The 20,900-nt window shown below is 37.4% G+C and overlaps 1 protein-coding gene across 4 annotated transcripts in view; it reads left to right on the top strand.

Annotated features, from left to right (window-relative positions):
- Positions 1 to 20,900, top strand: part of LINGO2 (leucine rich repeat and Ig domain containing 2) — a 1,218,611-nt gene that overhangs the window by 237,627 nt on the left and 960,084 nt on the right. For 3 of the 4 annotated variants that reach the window (XM_082467575.1, XM_082467576.1, XM_082467578.1), the window contains exon 2: positions 12,640 to 12,736. The gene's annotated coding sequence lies outside the window, so the exon portion shown is untranslated. Of the gene's footprint in view, positions 1 to 6,122; positions 12,737 to 20,900 lie in introns of those variants that run through there. The other variant, XM_082467577.1, reaches the window with a different exon arrangement.

The following is a 20,900-nucleotide window of genomic DNA, read 5'->3' as shown; positions in this document are numbered from 1 at the left end:
TTTTTTTCAAGGTATCATCAGCTTTACTAAAATTGTGCTTTAAAAGTCAAAATTAATGCAAGTACCAAGAAACATAATGATAATGCATATATTCTCTATTTTGAAAATGAAACTAGTTACAGAATCATAAGGACATGAAGTTTTATACCTAAAAAGGATTTCTGAGATCTAATCCATTCCCTGAATTTATACTTAGAGAAGTCTAACTCATCCAGAAGTTGTATTTTACCTGCCTATTATATGCTAGGCCCTGTCATGGGCTTTGGAAGTACAAAAGTGAGTGTGACATTATTTTTTTACCTTCAATAAACTTCTAGTCTTGTAGGCAGGATACGTAAATAAACATTAATTTCATTACAATGTGATTTCTACTTTAATAGGAAACACTTGAAGAGCCCTGCTTGAGATTTAGCCTTGGAAAAGTCACTTGGGACCAACTGTGCTTCTTCATCTCCTATTTCACTGTAACAGGATGAAAGAGGAACCAGGCTTTATAACAAAGGAAAAGGAAGGTCAGCCAACCCCTCTAGTATTTGCAAGGGAGTATCTTCATAGAGCAAAAAGTCAGCATGTCTGTTTTCTTTAAGTCTAAAAGATTTTTTTCCTTCAGTTAACCATTTATCAATTGCACAGCTGCTCTGTGATACATGGTGTATCTGTTAAATGTTGCAAATTAGTCTGATATTATCATATTCTTACTGATTTTATTAGTCCATTACATTGTTTACATAAAAGTATGACAGAAAATGCTATTTTGGTTTGTCAAAGTAGTACAAACTTGAGAGTTTAATCCAGCGTTCAATTTGGTGAATGTGACTTCACTAACACATTTATATTACTTGCATAAAGCAAAGCAGTGTATGCTTAAAATAATTTAAGGGTTTTGATAAAGCTTTCTTACTAAAACTTATTGGAAAATGTTGCACAAGTTGCATAAGTCTTCTTTAATTTTCTCTCTCTCTCTCTTTCCTTGTCTTTCTCTCTCTTTTAGATAGTTCAAAAAGAAGAAACATTATATGCCACACATCTTACATTTTGAGTGATATGAAAACAGCTGTTCCCTTCATGTCTATCAGAAATAAATCCTAACCCTGTCTGAATGGACTGTGTACATGCATTATAAGCTTTTTCTCTTAGGTCTCCACAGTCAACTCAGACTAACAGACGATCTTATTGCCAAGGGGAATAGAAGGTGATAAAGCATAACTGGATGTTGTAGGGGGCGAGGAGTCAGAAATTAAATAGTAATCCCGTGACCGGCCATGCGACTGGCTTCTCTCTCTGAAGAAAAAGGTGACTGAAATGTACAGGAATGCCCCAGGTCACCTCTGGTTTCATCATCCTCACACTGACTTCCAGAAATGAAACAAGAATTCTTTCCTTCTGCTTCACTTTTCCCATTTTCCTCAGTCTCCTAGGAACTGGTTCTTGGCTTAGTGGTGGAATAGTTTCTATCCTCCATCACTGATTTTCCCTTCAATAGTCCTTCAGTTAATTTCTTTAGGCTCTAATTCATGCCATTTTCCTAATTCAGTAAAAAATAATTATTTGGGAACCATGATAGGTATAAGAACTAGGCTAAGCCTCAACTTGGAGTGTGAAATTAGGGCACCGAGTTTTCTGTGCAGATTTGCACAAGGCAAGTGGGAACAGGACCTGACTCTGGGGGCTCATGTAATAGAAGATTTTCATTGTGAGGTGGTGGGCGTTGGAGACAAAGCCCAGCCCCACAGCAAGAAGGCTCTATGGCCATGGGCAAAGTTCTCCCTGAGCCTCATTTTTTCTTTTGTAAAATGGGTAAAATCTTGAAGGATAATGCTCATAGCAAGCGCTGGGCATATACTCAGCTCCCAATATGTGTTAGTTCCTGTGTTCCTTAAGGTCAAGGGGAGACTCAATTTAATGCATCAGTGAGTATAGTTCAAAGCATGCCCCTCTCTAGATAAAGGGAAGGACAATGTAGTCCAAATAAACTACATTGTCCTTCCCTTTATCTAGAGAGGGGCATACTTTTTCTTTTTAATATATAAATTTTTTTTTTTTAAACTTTGGGTTTATTTATTTATTTATTTATTTATGGCTGTGTTGGGTCTTCGTTTCTGTGCGAGGGCTTTCTCTAGTTGCGGCAAGTGGGGGCCACTCTTCATTGCGGTGCGTGGGCCTCTCATTATCGCGGCCTTAGAGAGGGGCATACTTTTAACTATACTCAATGTAGTTTATTTATTTTTCTTCTCATATAGGTATGCTTTTGACTCTTATTTAATAATTCTTAAGTCTGAAAGCAGTTCATCCTAAGGATTCCTCATTACCTTTACAAAATACATTAAACTGTCTACGGGGAAGCAGTGTGGTATACTGGAAAACACACACACACACATACACACCCATACACACACACACCCTCAGTGCTACAAGTCATGATACTTAGATATTTTTAACCCTAATTCTGTTATATACAAAGTGATTTAAGTTACCAAGTCACTTGATATCTCCATGCATCAGTTTATTTATTAAATAGGAATGATACTATGCACTTCACACAGTGATTGAGAGGATTAATATATCATCAGCACGCGGTGGCTACTCATTTAAATGCTGGTTTTGACTCCAACCTCGCTTTACGTAGAAGAAAAGCTCCTCTGCCTACCTGGCAAGGCTGATAGGCAGATCATATTAGTTACATGTATGGAAGCATTTGGAGAAGAGTCTGCATCTAAGGAATAGGAACAGCATGATTATTATGAATCGTGCATGTGATCCTCTAACCATTTGTTCATAGTCTTTCAAAGGCAAAGGGGCCTTGATTCTTATGCCGCTTCTCAACCTCCCTTGTACTTTTTTCTTAAACTACTTTCCATGCTCTAGTCATTGTATTCGACCTCTTGATTTCACGGGATAAGAACATTCAGCAGAAGTTTGAGAGAAAATAAACTTTCATTCTCAGCTTTTATGTCAAGAAGGCTTTAAGGCTTTACCAATCAACTTCCTCTGGCCAGACTCTGGAGAAGATGCTGTAAGAGGGGTTTCCATCTATACAGAGATTACCTAAATCAATAAATTTCGGTAATTTATTTACTTAAATCTGTGGAGTTGAGTTCCTATAGGCACACAGTGGGATAAAGCTGGGAGTCAATCAAACTGGCTTTGGAAGCTTTCAAGTTTTGTTTCACACAAACATCCTGTCTAGAGAAATTTATACTTAAATTTCCTGCATATAACCCTTATGAAGATGAGTTCATGCCTGAGAATTACTTTGTCACATGGATATATTCATTTATACTTATATTTATGTTTGTTTACAGGGTTTTTTTTTTCTTGTATGTTGTTACTTCTTGTTTGATCAGGGGAGGGTGATTATTACTTCCAGTTGGTAAGGACATTGCATAAAGGTAAAAGTTATTTTAAGGTGATACAAACCAAACAAAGAAGCTCAAGTGATTAAAAAAGAAATAGTGGGCTTCCCTGGTGGCACAGTGGTTGAGAATCTGCCTGCTAATGCAGGGGACACGGGTTCGAGCCCTGGTCTGGGAGGATCTCACATGCCATGGAGCAACTGGCCCCGTGAGCCACAATTACTGAGCCTGCGTGTCTGGAGCCTGTGCTCCGCAACAAGAGAGGCTGCGATAGTGAGAGGCCCGCGCACCACGATGAAGAGTGGCCCCCACTTGCCGCAACTAGAGAAAGCCCTCGCACAGAGATGAAGACCCAACACAGCCAAAAATAAATAAATAAATTAAAAAAAAAAAAAAAGAAATAGTGGCTGAGTAGTTCTCATTAATTGGAGTAACTCTAGCTTAAGCAGGAAAACCTGCTGTTTTGACCTCCACATTATTTTTTAATGTACATTTACAAATTTTCTGTCTATAGGAAGAATGGTATAGTAGTAGTAATTAAGTCATCTCATTACAAAACTTGCAATGATACAGAATCATGATTCTGAACACTAATGCTCATTGTCTAGTGATTTAAATATGTAAGAAGTTGGAATGAGTATTTCCCATGCTTGAGTATACTTTGGAATTTGCTTTCCTTTTGATATTTTCTTGAAATCAAATCTTGATATTAGTTTGTTTCCTTGGAGAGGAAGAGGGCAAGAGATATTCATGTTCTCATTAATTAATTTTGATGTTCCGATTTCAACACTCTGGTTTGAATACAAATATTCAGGTCATATTTTTATGTAAATATTTTATTATTGACTTTTCACTTACAGGCAAAGAAATACTAAGTTAACTCTTGAATTCTTATCTTAAATAATGATTTAATTAAATAGAATCTGAAATCTACTTTCTCATTGGGTGGAAACTCTTGACAATTTTGCTCTTCAACTGTTTTTGGTGCACAAAATGAAAATTTATCTCCAAAAGAGACATGTGGTTTAGCTGTCTTATACTCTGTTTTTAAAATTTGTATTCCTTATAATCTTGGTCTGTTCAGGCTTACTATAACAAAATGCTATAAACTGAGTGGCTTACAAACAATAGAAATGTATTTCTCATAGTTCTGAAGGTTGTGATGTCCAAGATAATGGTGCCAACAGATTCGGTGTCAGGTGAGAGCTCATTTCCTCATTGATGGCCACCTTCTCACTGCAACCTTACCTGGAGGAAGGGACTAGGGACCTCTGTGGGGTCTGTTTTATAAGGGCACTAATCCCATTCATGAAGGCCTACTCTCAAAAGCTAATCACCTCCCAAAGGTCCCACCTCCTAATACCATCACTTTCAGTGTTTGGATTTCAGCACATGAATTTTGAAGGAACACAAACATTCAGACCATGGTATTGATCATTAGTGGGAAGCTCAGTTAAGACATCAATGTTATCGAGAAATAAAAGTCCCGAAACTGCACTAGAAATATTTTCTTCTTTCCGTTGCATCCTCCCGTTACCCCAGACCACTCCATGTGTATAGTTCATAACACCTCTACTCAATTTACCTGAAATTCAACTTCTTACCTTTTTCACTAAAACTACTAACTTTCCTCGAATCCAACCCTATTGTTACTATCTTGGTTCAGGCCCCCAAGATGTCTCTTTTGGTCTGTTGCAAGTTTTCCTAACTAGTTTTCTTGCCTCTACAATGATCTATTTAAAGCAACATTCTCACCAGGTCACTCCTTGCTTAAACCTCCTCAATGGTTTATCATTCCTAGAGAATAAAGTCCCAGTTCCTTAATAGAGTATATCAGGTTCTCAGTGATCTTGCCCTGCCTATCTATCTTTCACATCTTTCTTATCTGAAACTAGCTGAGAAAAACAGAACTGCTTAGAAGTTTCCATGTGAATCATGGTGCATCTTGCCTCAAGTTTTTTGCTAAAATTCTCACTCTGGGAAAGTCTCCCTATACCTTTATCCTTAGCCAGCTCCTGTTTAGATTTTAAGGCTGGGCTCACACTCCACTGTAGGAAGTTTTCCTTGGCGTATTTCCTCTGCTATTCCCAGATGCTGACAGCTGGGTTAGGTGCCCCTTTCTATTCTCCAGTAATGAGACTGTGCACTTCCATATAATTTCTAAACTGAGTGTTATATCTCATGAATTGTCCTTCACTGTGTGAGCTCTTTGAAATGATTTATTTATCTTTACATCTCTAGCACCGGGCAGAGTATCTGTACAGAGTAGATGCTGAATAAATTTGTTGACTGTATGAGGATAATAATGTGAATGTCCCTAGGAAACCTTCAAATGTGTTTGGATCACATTTATTCATCCATTACATACATGTACTCCAGAAAGGATTTCTGTGTGGGATAGAACATGGGATTAGCAGCACCCACTTTCCTTTGGAATTTCAGATTCCTTGATTTTTCTTTTTTTTAATAAATTTATTTGTTTATTTATTTATTTATTTTTGGCTGTGTTGGGTCTTCGTTTCTGTGTGAGGGCTTTCTGCAGTTGCGGCGAGCGGGGGCCACTCTTCATCGCGGTGCGCGGGCCTCTCACTGTCGCGGCTTCTCCCGTTGCGGAGCACAGACTCCAGATGCGCAGGCTCAGTAGTTGTGGCTCAGGGGCTTAGTTGCTCCGCGGCATGTGGGATCTTCCCAGACCAGGGCACGAACCCGTGTCCCCTGCATTGACAGGCAGATTCTTAACCACTGCGCCACCAGGGAAGCCCCCAGATTCCTTGATTTTCCCCAAATTGGAGGTGTGGAAGCAGATAAGGGGTGAGAATACTGGCCTTTACCCATACAGGCTTAAGAGTTTTAATTATCTGTAACATTACTTAAGGGTATTATAATAAATGTAGATTTTTTTACATTTATAGCAAATGGGATAATTAGGATTTACTGATACTAAGGTAGAATTTGGTATAATCCTGACTCATTATTGAAAAGGTTATGATAACATCATAACAATAATAATCCATTATAGTCTCCTCTATCCCTGTCATCTAGGTCAGTGCCATGATCAATCCATAGGCATTTATGAGTCATTCTTATGTGCCTAGGACAGTGCCAGGAGTTCAAGTGAGTAAAATTCCAGGATTAGGCTTGAGCTTGATCTCATGAATGAGTGGGTAAATCATTTTAAGGGAAGTAAATAGAGTGTGTTTAGGATTAATGTAAGATAAGATGTAAAGTAAGATAAGGAGGATTGGCTACACTAAGGAATGTTTAAAAGACTTGGCAGATAATTAAAATGATGTGACACAACAACGAAAATTCTTATAATGAAATATAAAAAGAATAGGATACAAAATTATATATAATGGGTGGATAGATATGTGATAAACAAAAATATAGTTAAAATGTTAATGGTAAAATGTAGTTATTGGCATGTGGATGTTTACTGTAAAATTCTTTAACTTTTCTCTGCGTTTGAAACCTTTCATAGGAAAATATTTGAAAATTTGCATGCACATGATAATTTCAGCTATATACTAAGCATAGGTGAAAGAAAAACTGGAAGGAAATGGCACGAATGGGTATTTGTGCCAATTAAAATATTGGACATTTATTTTTCTTGGTTTTTATAATTTAAGAACATTTAAAAGTAAATGCAAAAAGGTTTTAACTGAGTTTGATTCAGAAATAAGAAATTCTTGATCAAAATATAGGAGAGTGAAAACTTGGACATTTACTACCTGCATGATCCTGGATAAATATTTAGTCTTAAGTTTTCTAAACCTCAGTTTCCTCTTTAGTAAATTGTGAATAAAAATACTACCAACTTCCTGAGGCTGTCATGAGGATTGAATATTTTTATAGGCACAGTGCGTAAGATAGGGCTTTGTACCTGGTAAATATTGGCTAATATTGTTAAGAAATGGACATTTTAGGAAATAATTACCATACAGATAGCTCCCTCCACCCTAGCATTGTGCATGTTTAGTAGGTGATGCACCCTTTAATCCTTGGAACCAGATGTTCTTTTTTTTTTTTTTTTTTTATGAACTGTATTTTTTCTTAAAGCTTGTTAAGTAATTTGAAGAGCTTGGGAAAGAGACGCCAAAGCAGCATCAGAAGTAGTGGTAGAGGGATAGCAGCCCTTGGGGAAAGTCAGAAGTAGCATCAAGTTTTCCACGGAGCACCCTTTGATCCTGTTGGTTTAGAGAACAAAACAGACGTTCCTTGCTCTTTGCCTATTACCACTCCCTGGGGAAAGAACCTGATCAGGAATGAGACATTATAGAAAAGCAAAGTACAGAAAACGAGGCATCTCTTGAGGTTCAGTGGCAGGTTTTTGTGCTGTGATTTCTTCACCTTGAGCGACGGCTTGAGTCCGTGTAAGTTCAGCACAGAGCTCTCCATGCAGTTGTTTATACCTCCAATGTACAGACTTTTCATTACAGAAGGCTCATTTTCCCTTTCTGGGCCATGTTTACACTGAGATGATAAATAGTTCCACCGGAGTTGATGGAGGTTCTAAGATTATAAACTGTGGTTTAAATACGTATCCTATCTTTTCCTGAGCCCAGTGGAAAGGATATGGGTGATTGCTTTGATTCATTTACTCCTTTTTTAATAAACATGCAAGGTACGATCATGGGCTATCTTTTATGGATTGCTTTACAAGGATTCCCTGGCTATGAAATCCTGAACCAGATATATCCCAAACGCAGAAACCTGCCAGGGGCAGGGATTGGGCTCAGAGTCCTCATTTGGCTGTTGGGAGCTAGAAAGCCAAGGGCTGTCTTCCAGGATGAGGAAATGAGGAAGGGGAAGATAGACCTACATTGTAGGTCCTGCACTGTAGCGCTCAGTTCCATTCTTGCCACAGACCGGACTCCTGCTGGGGATCGTACGGTTGTCAGATTGGAATGCCACCTAAAGAATTATACCTACCCCAGTTATACCTACCTTGACAGTATATAGTTGGGTTTGTGATATTAGCAGTATCAGAACACTTCCTAGCCAATAGATCTGAGTATAATCTTTCTCAATCATTTTCTGATTTCATGGCTTTCCTTAAAGACAAATATGCTGCTTCCTCCATCTCTGTATACCTGAAGATTAGTGATTGACGTGTGATGAATATTACATAAAGGTGTGCTATGTGAATGAATACATGAATGAATGAAGGGATTAATAAATGTTTCAGTTATTACGTCAACATATTCTAGAAATACAGGCTGTTCTGATAATTCAGCTATCATTATTTTACATAAAAATGCTTTGGAGTACTGAATTTAAAAGTCCTCTTCTTGTGATCCATTTATAAGTTAGATTTACCTATATATTTTTGGAAATAACAGTTTGCCAATTATGAATGCAATATATGCCTATTACCAAAAGAAGGTCACATTAAATATCTTTAAAATGACAATTGTATTTTTTCCTATATCTACAGATGACTACAGTTAACATTTTGGGATACTTCTATACTTTCTTCTATACTTTATACACACACGCAGACATTTTAAGTAACATAATTTTCTAAGTAATGAATGTGCCATGATTCATTTTAACCAGTCCCTTATTGATGAACACTTAAATTGTTTCTACTTTTTGACTGTCTTTTATAATTAAAAATAAATTTGATTTTAGTCAAATTTCTGCATATATCAAGGATATATTCATTAAAGCAGAATTTCTGTGTACTTTTTTCTTCTAAAAAGAATGTTTCTCTTACTTTTGAGTCTGATTTTTTTTTAATTTTTTAATTTAATTTTATTTATTTTTTTATACAGCAGGTTCTTATTAGTCATCAATTTTATGCACGTCAGTGTATACATGTCAATCCCAATCTCCCAATTCATCACACCACCACCCCCCCCCCACCCCCGCCACTTTCCCCCCTTGGTGTCCATACATTTGTTCTCTACATCTGTGTCTCAGTTTCTGCCCTGCAAACTGGTTCATCTGTACCATTTTTCTAGGTTCCACATATATGTGTTAATATACGATATTTGTTTTTCTCTTTCTGCCTTACTTCACTCTGTATGACAGTCTCTAGATCCATCCACGTCTCTACAAATGACCCAATTTCGTTCCTTTTTATGGCTGAGTAATATTCCATTGTATATATGTACCACATCTTGAGTCTGATTATTTTGAAGAATGTAATTCACTTATGCTGAATATCTTAATACCAGCATTAAAGATTTAAAATGCAGTCGTTGCAAAATTTAACATTGAAAATATCCCTGGAGGAGCATTTCTGTTATTATCTTTAAGATGTACACTATATTTACCCACATGGTTATTGCCATCACATAATTTCAGCTTTTAGAGTTTGGTGTATATTAAAAGTCTGAGGTCTAACATTCAAAATGTCTTTTATGTTTCACTACTCTAGACGACATATACTCTTTCAGGTTTTGAAAGTTGCCATAAAGCAGTAGCCATTTGTAAATAAATTGTCACAGAACTCTGCTGCTGTTCAAAATTTGACAGAAGTGGACTAGGAAACTAGTTGTTCATACATATATGTGTGTGTGTATATATATGTGTGAAAGCATAGAAAATATCAAGATAAGTATAATAGACTGAATTTTGGGATTCTTTGTTCAGTGTGTGTGTGTGAGAGAGGGACAGAGAAGAAAGGAGGGAAGGGGGGAGAAGGGAACAAATATGAATATGAATAATGTGGAAATTTAATTCCCTGAATTCCTTGTCTCTTGAGGCATTTTTGCCCTTTTGGTTCTCCTACTAGATATCTCTTCTTCTCTTTTATTTTGTTCACATCTTTTACTCTTAAATTTACTCCAATCCTTCTATTCCCATCTATCCACAGTTTTTTAATTATTCTACTGGCATCTAGAACTAATAACATGGTAAGGGAAATAGCGATGCCTGGAAGTCTGTATATCAGGTCAGATCTACCTGGTATTTTTAAAAGCATTCTCCTCACACAGGAGAGTCTGTGGGCATTCTATAAGGCATCTGCACCTCTCTCTCCAGTGCCTCAGGAGATCTTTCTCGGTTCCCCCTGCTGCCCTTTCAAACCTACTTTGCTGTTATTGTACTTCCTTTGCTCCCGTTGTCTGAACTCATTTGTTGTCTTCTTGCCTGGATCTTTTGGGTAGATGCTTTGCTCATAATTACAGTCTGGTTCTTATTGCAGGTTCACCATTAAACATAATCTTGAGATTTTCCTCAGCTCTACATCCTACCACTGAGGTTAATTACATCACAATGTTTAGGCACAACTGTAGTTCCCAGGACTCAACCCATATTAAATGCAGAGAGTTCGGACAGATTACGTGACATGAGCCTCAATGTTCGGTCTTTTTTTTTTTTTTTTGCTATGATTGCATTGTATCAAAAATTATTAGCAATGGAGCGGCATCTTTAAGAATTTAGACTTTGGAATCAGGGAAACCTAGATCTGATTACAAGATCTGCCACTTAAAAGCGGCATATTTCTTGGAGGTGGTGCTATGCAACCAGTGATAGTATCTGAGGAGCTCAGTGGACAGGCCTTAGGGCACACAAACTCAAGATCTCTCAGGAGGGGATGCCAGCAGCCCACTGCTGGCACCTCTGAGAGGACAGAATGAGCCGGTTCTGGAAGGCCATGAAAAATCTGTGGACAGAAGCTACCTTCTGCTAACAGAGTAGAGAATGATTGCTAAGGCAATGCTGGAAGCAAATGAACATGAAGTAATAAGTCCCTTTTGCCCTTTCTCTTGCCCCCCAAGCTCTTCCCAATGCCTAACAGGAAGTCAGCTGGCAAAAGAGGGATGTGGTGTGCAGAGACCCAGCCCTGAAATCTCAATGCAAACTACAGGAGCTGGTCTGGGGGCTATGAGACAATAGCTTAAAAACTGACATTCTTACCAGGCCTCTATTGAGAGGGAAATTAGAGCAGCCTTCTTTGTTCAAAATCTGTGAAGTGAACCTGTCAAGAGGACTTGAGGCATCAGTATTATTTGATGGACCCAGTAGACTCATTTTCTAGTTTTTGGGAAAAGAGACTCACTTGTTCCATCCAGTGCAATTGTAATTACTATTTTTGCAGAAATAGAAGTCTGGGAAGCCACCAGGAGAGTGAAGCAACACAATTTGTTCTAAAGTGACTAATATAAAGTTGATCACTATGACATGCCTCCTTAAGCTTGAGATGTTTCACACAATCAGGTTTTCAGTATTTTCATTAGTGTGATTTGCATAACCAAGATTTTATTGAATTTTTTGTAGAGGGTTCTATTGTAATGAAACCAACATAGCTATTAAAAGGATAGACCTGGGCTGATGAATAAATGTGATTTCATTGTATTTTATGTGATTGCACTGTAATTTCTTGCAGTAAATTTGACTTCTAAGGTATGTGTGTGTGTGTGTGTGTGAGAGAGAGAGAGAGAATGAGAGAGAGAAAGAGAGAGAAAGGTATATAAGAATAGGGACCATTAAAATTGCCAAATTTTTTTTGACACAGCATAATACCGTGTGACTTTATAAATGAGGTTTCAGTTTGCAAAATGTCAAAGCTAGGATATATATATATACACACATACACATAAACATATATATGTGTATACATATATAAAGTTATATGTTTTTCATAATAATTAAAGTGATTAAGGACAATGAATAAATATGTTTCAATATTATATGATGGTTTTATTTTATGCATTCATCTTTTATCTTTTTTTTTTTTTTGGCCGCACCACGCGGCTTGTGGGATCTTAGTTCCCCCACCAGGGATTGAACCCGTGCCCTCGGCAGTGAAAGCATGGAGTCTTAACCACTGGACAACCAGGGAATTCCCTGTATTCATCTTTTAGAAGGACATGCAGAAGCATCTTAAAAAGAGAAAAGCTATAACATTCAGATTACTTTTTTTCTTGCTATAACTTGATTGCTCTCATAGTTTCTCTTATCATTTATATGCTATTACTGATATTTAGATCATTTATTTTGAAACATTGAGTAAAAATACTCAGTTTGATGTGAAAATTATATCCCAATTATCATTTTCTAATATCTATTTAAGAATACCCATTGGCTTATACAAACAAATAGAATGAAATTCATTATCCAAAAATATAAGTAATATTGTCATCAGGGATGGATACATCAGATGGGATTGTGAATCTGCAGTCTAGAAATATGTATGTGAATTTTTTTCAGAATTAGAGCAAAAGCAGCCAGATGGAAATGACATGAGGAATTTGAGATGAATACTGTTAGAAGGAGCTAAGTTTTATTTATTTTTTTACCATGTTCCCAAGAGTTTTTGTTTCATTTCATTTAGAGAATCCATTGGAGAATGTTTCAAGATGTAGAACCCTTATATGTGAAGTGTCCCAAATGAAGTTGGAGCATCCACATTGAAATTTCTTCGTGTTGTGGTAAGATGAAATGACTCTTAATATATTGGATTGGCCTTTGAAGAATGTGATGAGAAGTGTGTGTGTGTGTGTGTGTGTGTGTGTAAATAAAAGTTATGACGGTTTGTAACCCAGTACATAAGTTTGGGTTTCGAAAACGACTCTTTTTTATCATTTTGCCATGATTATTTTTTGGTGCCTTAAGAGGAGTGGAACACAATAGGGAACTCAAATTTGTTATCGTTAATTTCCTACTGTGTGTATGTATATTATTATTATTATTATTTTTTTAAATTATTTATTTATTTTATTTATGGCTGTGTTAGGTCTTCCTTTCTGTGCGAGGGCTTTCTCTAGTTGCGGCAAGCGGGGGCCACTCTTCATCACGGTGCGCGGGCCTCTCACTATCGTGGCCTCTCTTGTTGCAGAGCACAGGCTCCAGACGCACAGGCTCAGTAGTTGTGGCTCAAGGGCCCAGTTGCTCTGCGGCATGTGGGATCTTCCCAGACCAGGGCTCGAACCCGTGTCCCCTGCATTGGCAGGCGGATTCTTAACCACTGCGCCACCAGGGAAACCCTATATTATTATTTATATTAGTTATTAAGTCAACAGAACAGCCTTAGGAAGTAGGTATTATTCTCATAGTGCAGATGTGGAAAATGGAAGTTCAGAGAAATTAAAACTTTGTCCAAGATGATGCAGCTAGTAAATGACACAAGAGTGATTTGATTCCCTGTTCTACTCTTTCTACTGCCATGCTGCCTATAGCACTTGTGATAGGTGAGGAGCCAAAGGATTAACATAGGTGTTGAAGGCAAGACCCTCAAGTTTTAAACTGTTATTTAGAAAAGAGTCATAATTGCCTTCCCTCAAATAGAAAACCAAAGTGAAGGAATTTCTTTTATATTTTCACTACTCTTGAAAAGAGAAAGATTTCTGTAAGTCATTGACTAGTTACATAGATGATGGTGTTTCAAAGAAATTGAAAGTTATAGAAAAAATGACATGGAAAATGTGTGCTATAATCTTCCCATTCACCTTTGCTATTAAATGAAAATCTGTTGTAGGCTTCCTCTGAGCAAATACCCTGTCATGGCCGACAACATACTTTAATGGAAATGGTACCAATTCTTCCTTTACAGATAACTGGTATATGACTCAAGCAACTTGAGTCTCTTCCCTTTTCTGTTACTTATACTATGAGGTTGTTGCAAGATTGCATTGAAATAAGAGGTAACATATGGAAAGCACCTGTAATTCTGCCTGGCACACTAAGATAGAATCCTTATCAAAGAATTGATGATGTAAAATCTATCAAAAATAAGCTCTTATTTTGTTGTAGTTCCATCCATAAAGACTTGTAATTAAAGAAATGTTTGGGACTTCCCTGGTGGCGCGGTGGTTAAGAATTCGCCTCCCAATGCGGGGGACACGGTTTGATCCCTGGTCGGGGAACTAGATCCCACATGCACGCAACAACTAAGAGTTTGCATGCCACAACTAAGGAGCCAGCCAGCTGCAACTAAGGAGCCCACCAGCCTCAACTAAGACCTGGCACAACCAAAAATAAATAAATAAAATAAATAAAATTAAAAAAAAAAAAGAAATATTTAATGTGTGAAAGATTCTCTCCATTCAACATTACTTAAAGTCAGGCTCAAATGTATTTTATTTAAATAGAATTGTTTAAGGTAATTGCAGATGGCTGATTGAAACCTTTAGAATTCCAGGACACTTTAGGTGCATTAATTTATAAATGGCAATACGCAGGCTCTTTTGTTCTAGGGATTAAGCAGTACCATTGGATTTAGTTGATCTCGCTTTCTTACCTAAAAATTTTCAAGCAAATTTTCCCTAGTAATTGCAAACTAGATGCCCACTGTGTCCCTGTGAGTCATATTTGCTTGGGCTATTCAACAGTGACACCTTGACAATCTATAAAGCTTTCTCTCATGACCTTCATGCTTTCAGAGTCTTGCTTGTGTGTTGGTAATGATCAGCAACGTTTCTGTGGGAACAGATACCATTCCTGCAGTTGAAGATTACATTTTCACTTTGTATGTCGTGAAATGGAAAAATAAGACCAAACAACTTTCAATGTGAGATTCTGAGAAGAAGACTTCAATCATCCTTGAGTTCCAATGTGTGTTTTCCCTCCTTTATAGTAGAGTAAGAGCCTATAAAATTAAGAATGCAATGAAGGTCTTCGACTAGAATCTCCAACATAAGTAGACAAAGGCTCCCCTGAAGCACCATGGGAGGGGAATCTAGGCCATTCTTTACTTAAGCTATTTTCAATTAGTTTACATTCTGAAAACACCTGCCAAATTGTTCACATCCCTCCTATGCTGTATTACTTCTCAATTTAAGAGTTTTGCATTTGAACAGAGGCTGTTAAATAAATAATCCCAAATTCCCACTTTACATCCAGCTTTGGATTGAGTCAAGAAGTTGTTGTTTCTAAGGGGTAGTGTTCTTTGCTTAGGCCCTCATTTCTTTTTGCTTTTTCTCTGTAATAGCATGTATTTGCTTCATGTCTTGCTAACTTTAAGGTAGTGATCAAGTTACTTAACCTCTTTTCATCTCAGTATTATTCATCCTGATATGACGATCATAAGAATTATATTGCAGATGTTTTCAGATTCACAAAGAATGTGTGTAAATCACCTACTGCTTAGAACATTGCTGATGATTTTAAATGGCAGCTTTATACCTAGATCTGCTTGTAGGTTGGACAACATGACTCTCCCAAATATTCATCAAGAATTCCTTGGAATCTTCCAAAAAAGAACAAAATTGGTTTAAAAGATTGGGTTGACTCGTGAAAGGGGACAGGGGTGTAAGAGGAAGCCTCAACTTGCACATGCATGCCTAACCAGAAAATTAAACATTTTATTCACAAATTATCAAGCCACAGAAAAAAATAGTTACCTTAGGTTTGTTCATATTACCTGTATGAGAATGTCCCTTTTCATGAGCTTTTTCGTATTTGTATCTCTAGTCCAATAGTTCTCAAATTTTAGTGTTTACAAGAACATATAAGAAGCTGACAGAACAAATAAATAAGAAAATACTGTCCCAGTTAATAACAACAGGAGTTCTGAGTTGGCTAATGTTTACTGAAAACCTTCTAATAACCAGTTGCTTTCAGATGTATTAGTTTATCAAATCTTAATTCTAGTCCTTCTCAGTAGTTAATATCCCCATTCTACATATTAATAAAAATAGACTCATAGAAGTTACTGGCTCATCAGGCTATGAAGTTCGAAAATGATTGGGCCAGAACTCAATCTTGGCACCATGTCGGTGTGCAACTGCTACATCTGCTTCCTAATCCTAGGGTAATTCAATCTTCCAGTCATGAAAGGCTTTGTTGTATGGCAGCCAGCAGCAGAAGCACATATGGGGACAATCAACCTGTATGTGTTTTGCTTAAGCTCCTGAACACTTAATTCACCGTCACCCTCTGAGTTGGACTTCGAAAGGCATCAGTAGAGCAGGCCTATTTCATCTGCTTTGTAAACTACTCAGAAAGAAATTTTCTGAAAAAAAAAATTTCAAGTATTTTCTGTAGATTCTTGTTGTTTTTCACCAGTGTACTTATTGATTTTTATCAATTCTGCCAGTTGCCTTTTTATCTAGGTTTGGCTAGATGTCTAAGTTCTCCAGTGGGATATGAGCTACGATAATGTGTGCCATGTCCAGGTCATGTCCTTAAAGGGCACATGTGCATGCTTCTCCTTCTTCCTCTAGTAGCTTGGAAAATGAACGTAGGATGGGATGTCATCGTGAGCCATTTGTATCATGTAGACAAGGGCAATTGTCTGAAGGTAGAACAACATAGGAGCCTGGCTTCCTGGCTTAATTTATAGAGCAAAACAGTCCAGGATGGCTTTTCTACTAAATGGTGTATGGAAGATAAATCAGCTTGTTTAGCCATCGCCATTAAGCTATTCTACGTGACGGAAAATATACCCTAATGAATGAATGCATTCTTCGATAAATGTGTTAGCCATGACTGCCTGGCGTACTATGACTCCTTTGGGAAGTCAATCTTAGCCTGAAAAGAAACATAGTTCCCTTAAATGAAGAACACTGTGGTGGTTTCCTAGATATTGTTTATCTAAACTTTGAAGCATCTCACCTTGCCCCTCTTACTCCTTATACTATTCTCCTGATCACCTTCCTCCAGCTCTGTTTTCCTTTCAGCCCATCCCCTTCCAGAAAAATATATAAATTTGTCACTCTTTTCAACTCTCTTTGCTACTGCCTTTATCTTTTATGCATTTACAGGATGAAGGAGGCAAATATGAGACAATAGGAATAATGAACCCTGAGATGAACTTCAGAGTCCTAGCCCTGCTGAAAGACATTCAAAGTAAACTTAAAATACACACACACACACACACCAGACTATCCAAATAAAACTGTCTATAGTTACATTAAGTAGACTTCTTAAATTTCTGATACCTAGATAACAATGTCCAAATCTACACAATCTGTAAGATTTTCTTCATTGTTCCTTGCCTCACCCTGTCTGTCCTCATTTTACATTTAGGACAAAACTAAATTTTATTTTTGCACATATTTAGTATGTCTCCTTGGATCTTTATTTTAGAGAAGATTTAAAATCTATATTTATTTTCATCATAGCCAAAGAATGCCTTGGCGTCTTATGGACACAGTGTTCTCCTAGCTTCACAGTCTAATGTGGAGTCACTCTTTTTTAACTGCAATTCTGGTACACAGAATGCTCCCTACCAAATGACTGGTTGGATGATGATATCGGCACTCAGTCCTAGACTGAGATCCCTTGGCTGTTTATCTTGCCTCTTAATACTACAGTTTGTGCACCTTCTGAATAACAGAGTGCATGCTTGGTATGTGCCTTAAAATATCTTATGGTTGGTTGGCTTCTGCAAGGCAGTATTTTATCATTCTCTCTGTCACTCTCTTGATGGCTTCTTCTACCTCTGAGCATACTTGCTGGCAATTTCAACTCAATGGTCTACGCATAGTATCTCATTTAATTCCCCTAAACCACTGAAATAAGTATAATGACCACACCTGAGTCACTGACTTAAGATTTATTTGTACCAGACATTGTTTTAAGCAATCAGAAGGAAGGTATCAATTAAGCCTTCCAGTTGCTCACTCTCTAATAGGGAAGATAAATAAGTTTAAAAAACCCCAACTTTTAAGTATAACAGTATAAAACTTAAGTCTTATAGGCAGGGAGGAAACTGCTCAGTGTTACTAGAGGGGGAAGAAGGACTAAGATCAGGAAATGTTTGAGAATCTACTTCAGTTGAATGCAGAAACATGAGGAGACAGATTTGGGCAGATTAAATGACTTTTCCATAATGTCACAGCTAGCTAATGGCAGAGGATGGGCAGGGATTCATACTCAGGTGATTCTGATGTCAGAGCCCATGCCTTGCTGCAGAGTTCTTTGGTTCTTAGCCATTGCTGTAATTAAATGCTGTTCACAAGTTGGTACCTCTTGCTGCTGACCCCCATCACTTATTCCACTTGCTTCTCAGTTATAGTTATAACTTAGCAGTGAAGATGATATACAAATTCAGATATTTTTCAAGAAAATAACTTCTAAATCTTCAGTTTCTAAATGTACCCTTTCCTGAAAGTGGTCCAGTTGAGGTTCCACTTATGATCCACTGGTTCTACTTTTCCACCTCCCCTTTCACAGTTATTCCTCTTTCACTTTACAGCACAAACGCATGCTTCTCACTAGTGTCTTTACTTCTAATGGTATGCTCAAGGAAGAAAAGAAGGGGGAGCACCTTATTTCTTTCAGATGATACTGTCTTAATCTACTTGTTGTCTGCCACTTATCCAGTCTTCTATTCATCTACCCCGACCTTCTTTCAGATTCCTTTCTATAAGATGGAAGCTTCAAGCATCTATATACCCAAGGTTTTAAGGAACATATATTTAAAGTATGTATCAATTATATAATAAGCCAGAAATTATATGCTTTGTAAGTATACAAACATATGCCAAATTTGTGTTTGATGTCAACTTTAATAAGGTGTGGGAGCATGTAGTATGTGTGTGTGTGTGTGTGTGTGTGTGTGTGTGTGTTTCAAAATATTTCAAAGAAAAATACATTTAAAGACCTCCTCCCAAGTGTTCTTTCTCTGGGAAGCTGCTGAGAAGTGGATAGGAGGACACATATTCCCAGGTCTCCATCATTCCCCACGCTCCCTACCTCCAAGCATTTTCAGGCTTATTCTTGAGGTTGTTGGATATTTGCCTTTTGGATAATGCAAGCATTAGCAGTCAACCCTTTGAAGATAAATATCACCCAAGTATTTTGCAATGCTGTTAATTCTCTAGTTGATTTTACCACCATTTTTTTCATTGAAGAAATTAATAGATAATATATAGGCCATTAATTTTACCTGAGTTAAAAATTTTGATGCTTATAATAGGTTTCAGGACTTATGTATTAAGTGAATGAATAAATGAGTGAAGGGTTTATCTAATGTAGAAAGCAGAGTGATAAGAGTTTTAGCTATTTCTTGAAAATATGAGAGATTTATACTGTTATATTTATACATGTTTGTCTAGCTTTGAAGATTTATTTTCTGATTTAGGAAGCTTACTTTATCCTGCCTGGGCTTATCACACAGTATTAGATAATTTAATTGCACAGCATCATTACCATGTAAGTACCAAGGAGGCATTTGTGGTGTTGTCATTATCAGTTGCTCCAAGCTATATCACACAATCATTGAGAATGAGAGAAAAGCATGTTTCTTCTCAAGTTTGAAAAATGACAGTAAAATTGTGATTGCAGCATAATTAAATCTGTGTATCTAGATACTAATAAATGCCCTGCTGTCCTGGAATTCAAAAGAAATGTCAGGCCTTGTCTGGCACTGGCCACAGTCTCTAAACTTTTTTTTATAGCTTTTGTAGCTAATGACTAGCTTGGCAGCTTTCAAGAGACTTTTGCCACTTTATATCCATACTAAACTCCATTACTGAATCAGCTTATTTTCTTTTAACTTTACTTTTTCCTTTCTTTCTTTTTTCACTTTCTTTTCTCTCTCTCTCTCTTTTTTCTGGTTTGTTTTGTGTGTGTACATGTGAAGGGGGAGTGGTGGTAATTTGGGGTGAAGAGGTAAATATGAGTGTTCCTTTTTAAGATGCATTAGTCAATTTTCTTCTTTTCAGGGGCATTTAAAGCAGAAAGTGCATGAATAAAATTAATTGCATAACTCTGTAGACACCTGTCAGAATCTTGACATGTTCAGTCCCTATAATTGGCATTGTATATTCAAAGTAAGTTTTGCAAACAGCAGGAGCACAGGCTGCCTGAGAGCTGCCTGTTAAAAAGGGGCAATCTGCAGTAATGGAAGGTCTGTCAGCAATCCTCATAGTTATAGAAGCCACTGGCCAGAGTCTCACAAAACCTCCTTCCCCATTCTGATTTCTTACACATATACACATACAAAGTTTTAGGGCCTATTTTATTTTATTTTATTTTACTTATTTATTTATTTTTTTAAATTTATTTATTTTTTTAAATTTATTAATTTTTAAATTTATTTTATTTTTGGCTGCGTTGGGTCTTCGTTGCTGTGCACGGGCTTTCTCTAGTTGCGGCGAGTGGGGGCTACTCTTCATTGCAGTGTACGGGCTTCTCATCGTGGTGGCTTCTCTTGTTGTGGAGCACGGGCTCTAGGCACACAGGCTTCAGTAGTTGTGGCTCGCGGGCTCTAGAGCGCAGGCTCAGTAGTTGTGGCACACAGGCTTAGTTTCTCCACAGCATGTGGGATCTTCCTGGACCAGGGCTCGAACCCATGTTCTCTGCATTGGCAGGCGGATTCTTAACCACTGCGCCACCAGGGAAGCCCAGGGCCTATTTTATGATTTCATAAGCCACTGCAGTCTCGTTGAATGTCTTGACATATCACTGAAGTAAAACCGCTGTGTTAGTTAAGATGATACTAGCTTCAATAACAAACAAACTCCAAGATGTCTAATAGCTTGAGCAGAATAGAATTTTATTTTAGTCATTTAAAGTCAAAAAAGGTGACTGCTCAACTCTTATTCGAGCAGAGATTCAAAGGTCTGGGCTCCTTCCATCTCGTGGCTGGCTATTTTCAAACTGTGACTTCCAGGATGACCATATTTAGTTTCATTTAGCTGGTAGAAG

Source organism: Balaenoptera physalus (assembly GCF_965194825.1).
Source record: "Balaenoptera physalus genome assembly, chromosome: 7".
In the NCBI taxonomy this organism is placed as follows: Eukaryota; Metazoa; Chordata; class Mammalia; order Artiodactyla; family Balaenopteridae; genus Balaenoptera; species Balaenoptera physalus.
Note: the sequence above shows the minus strand (reverse complement) of the source record. Positions and strands in the feature narration are given on the sequence as shown.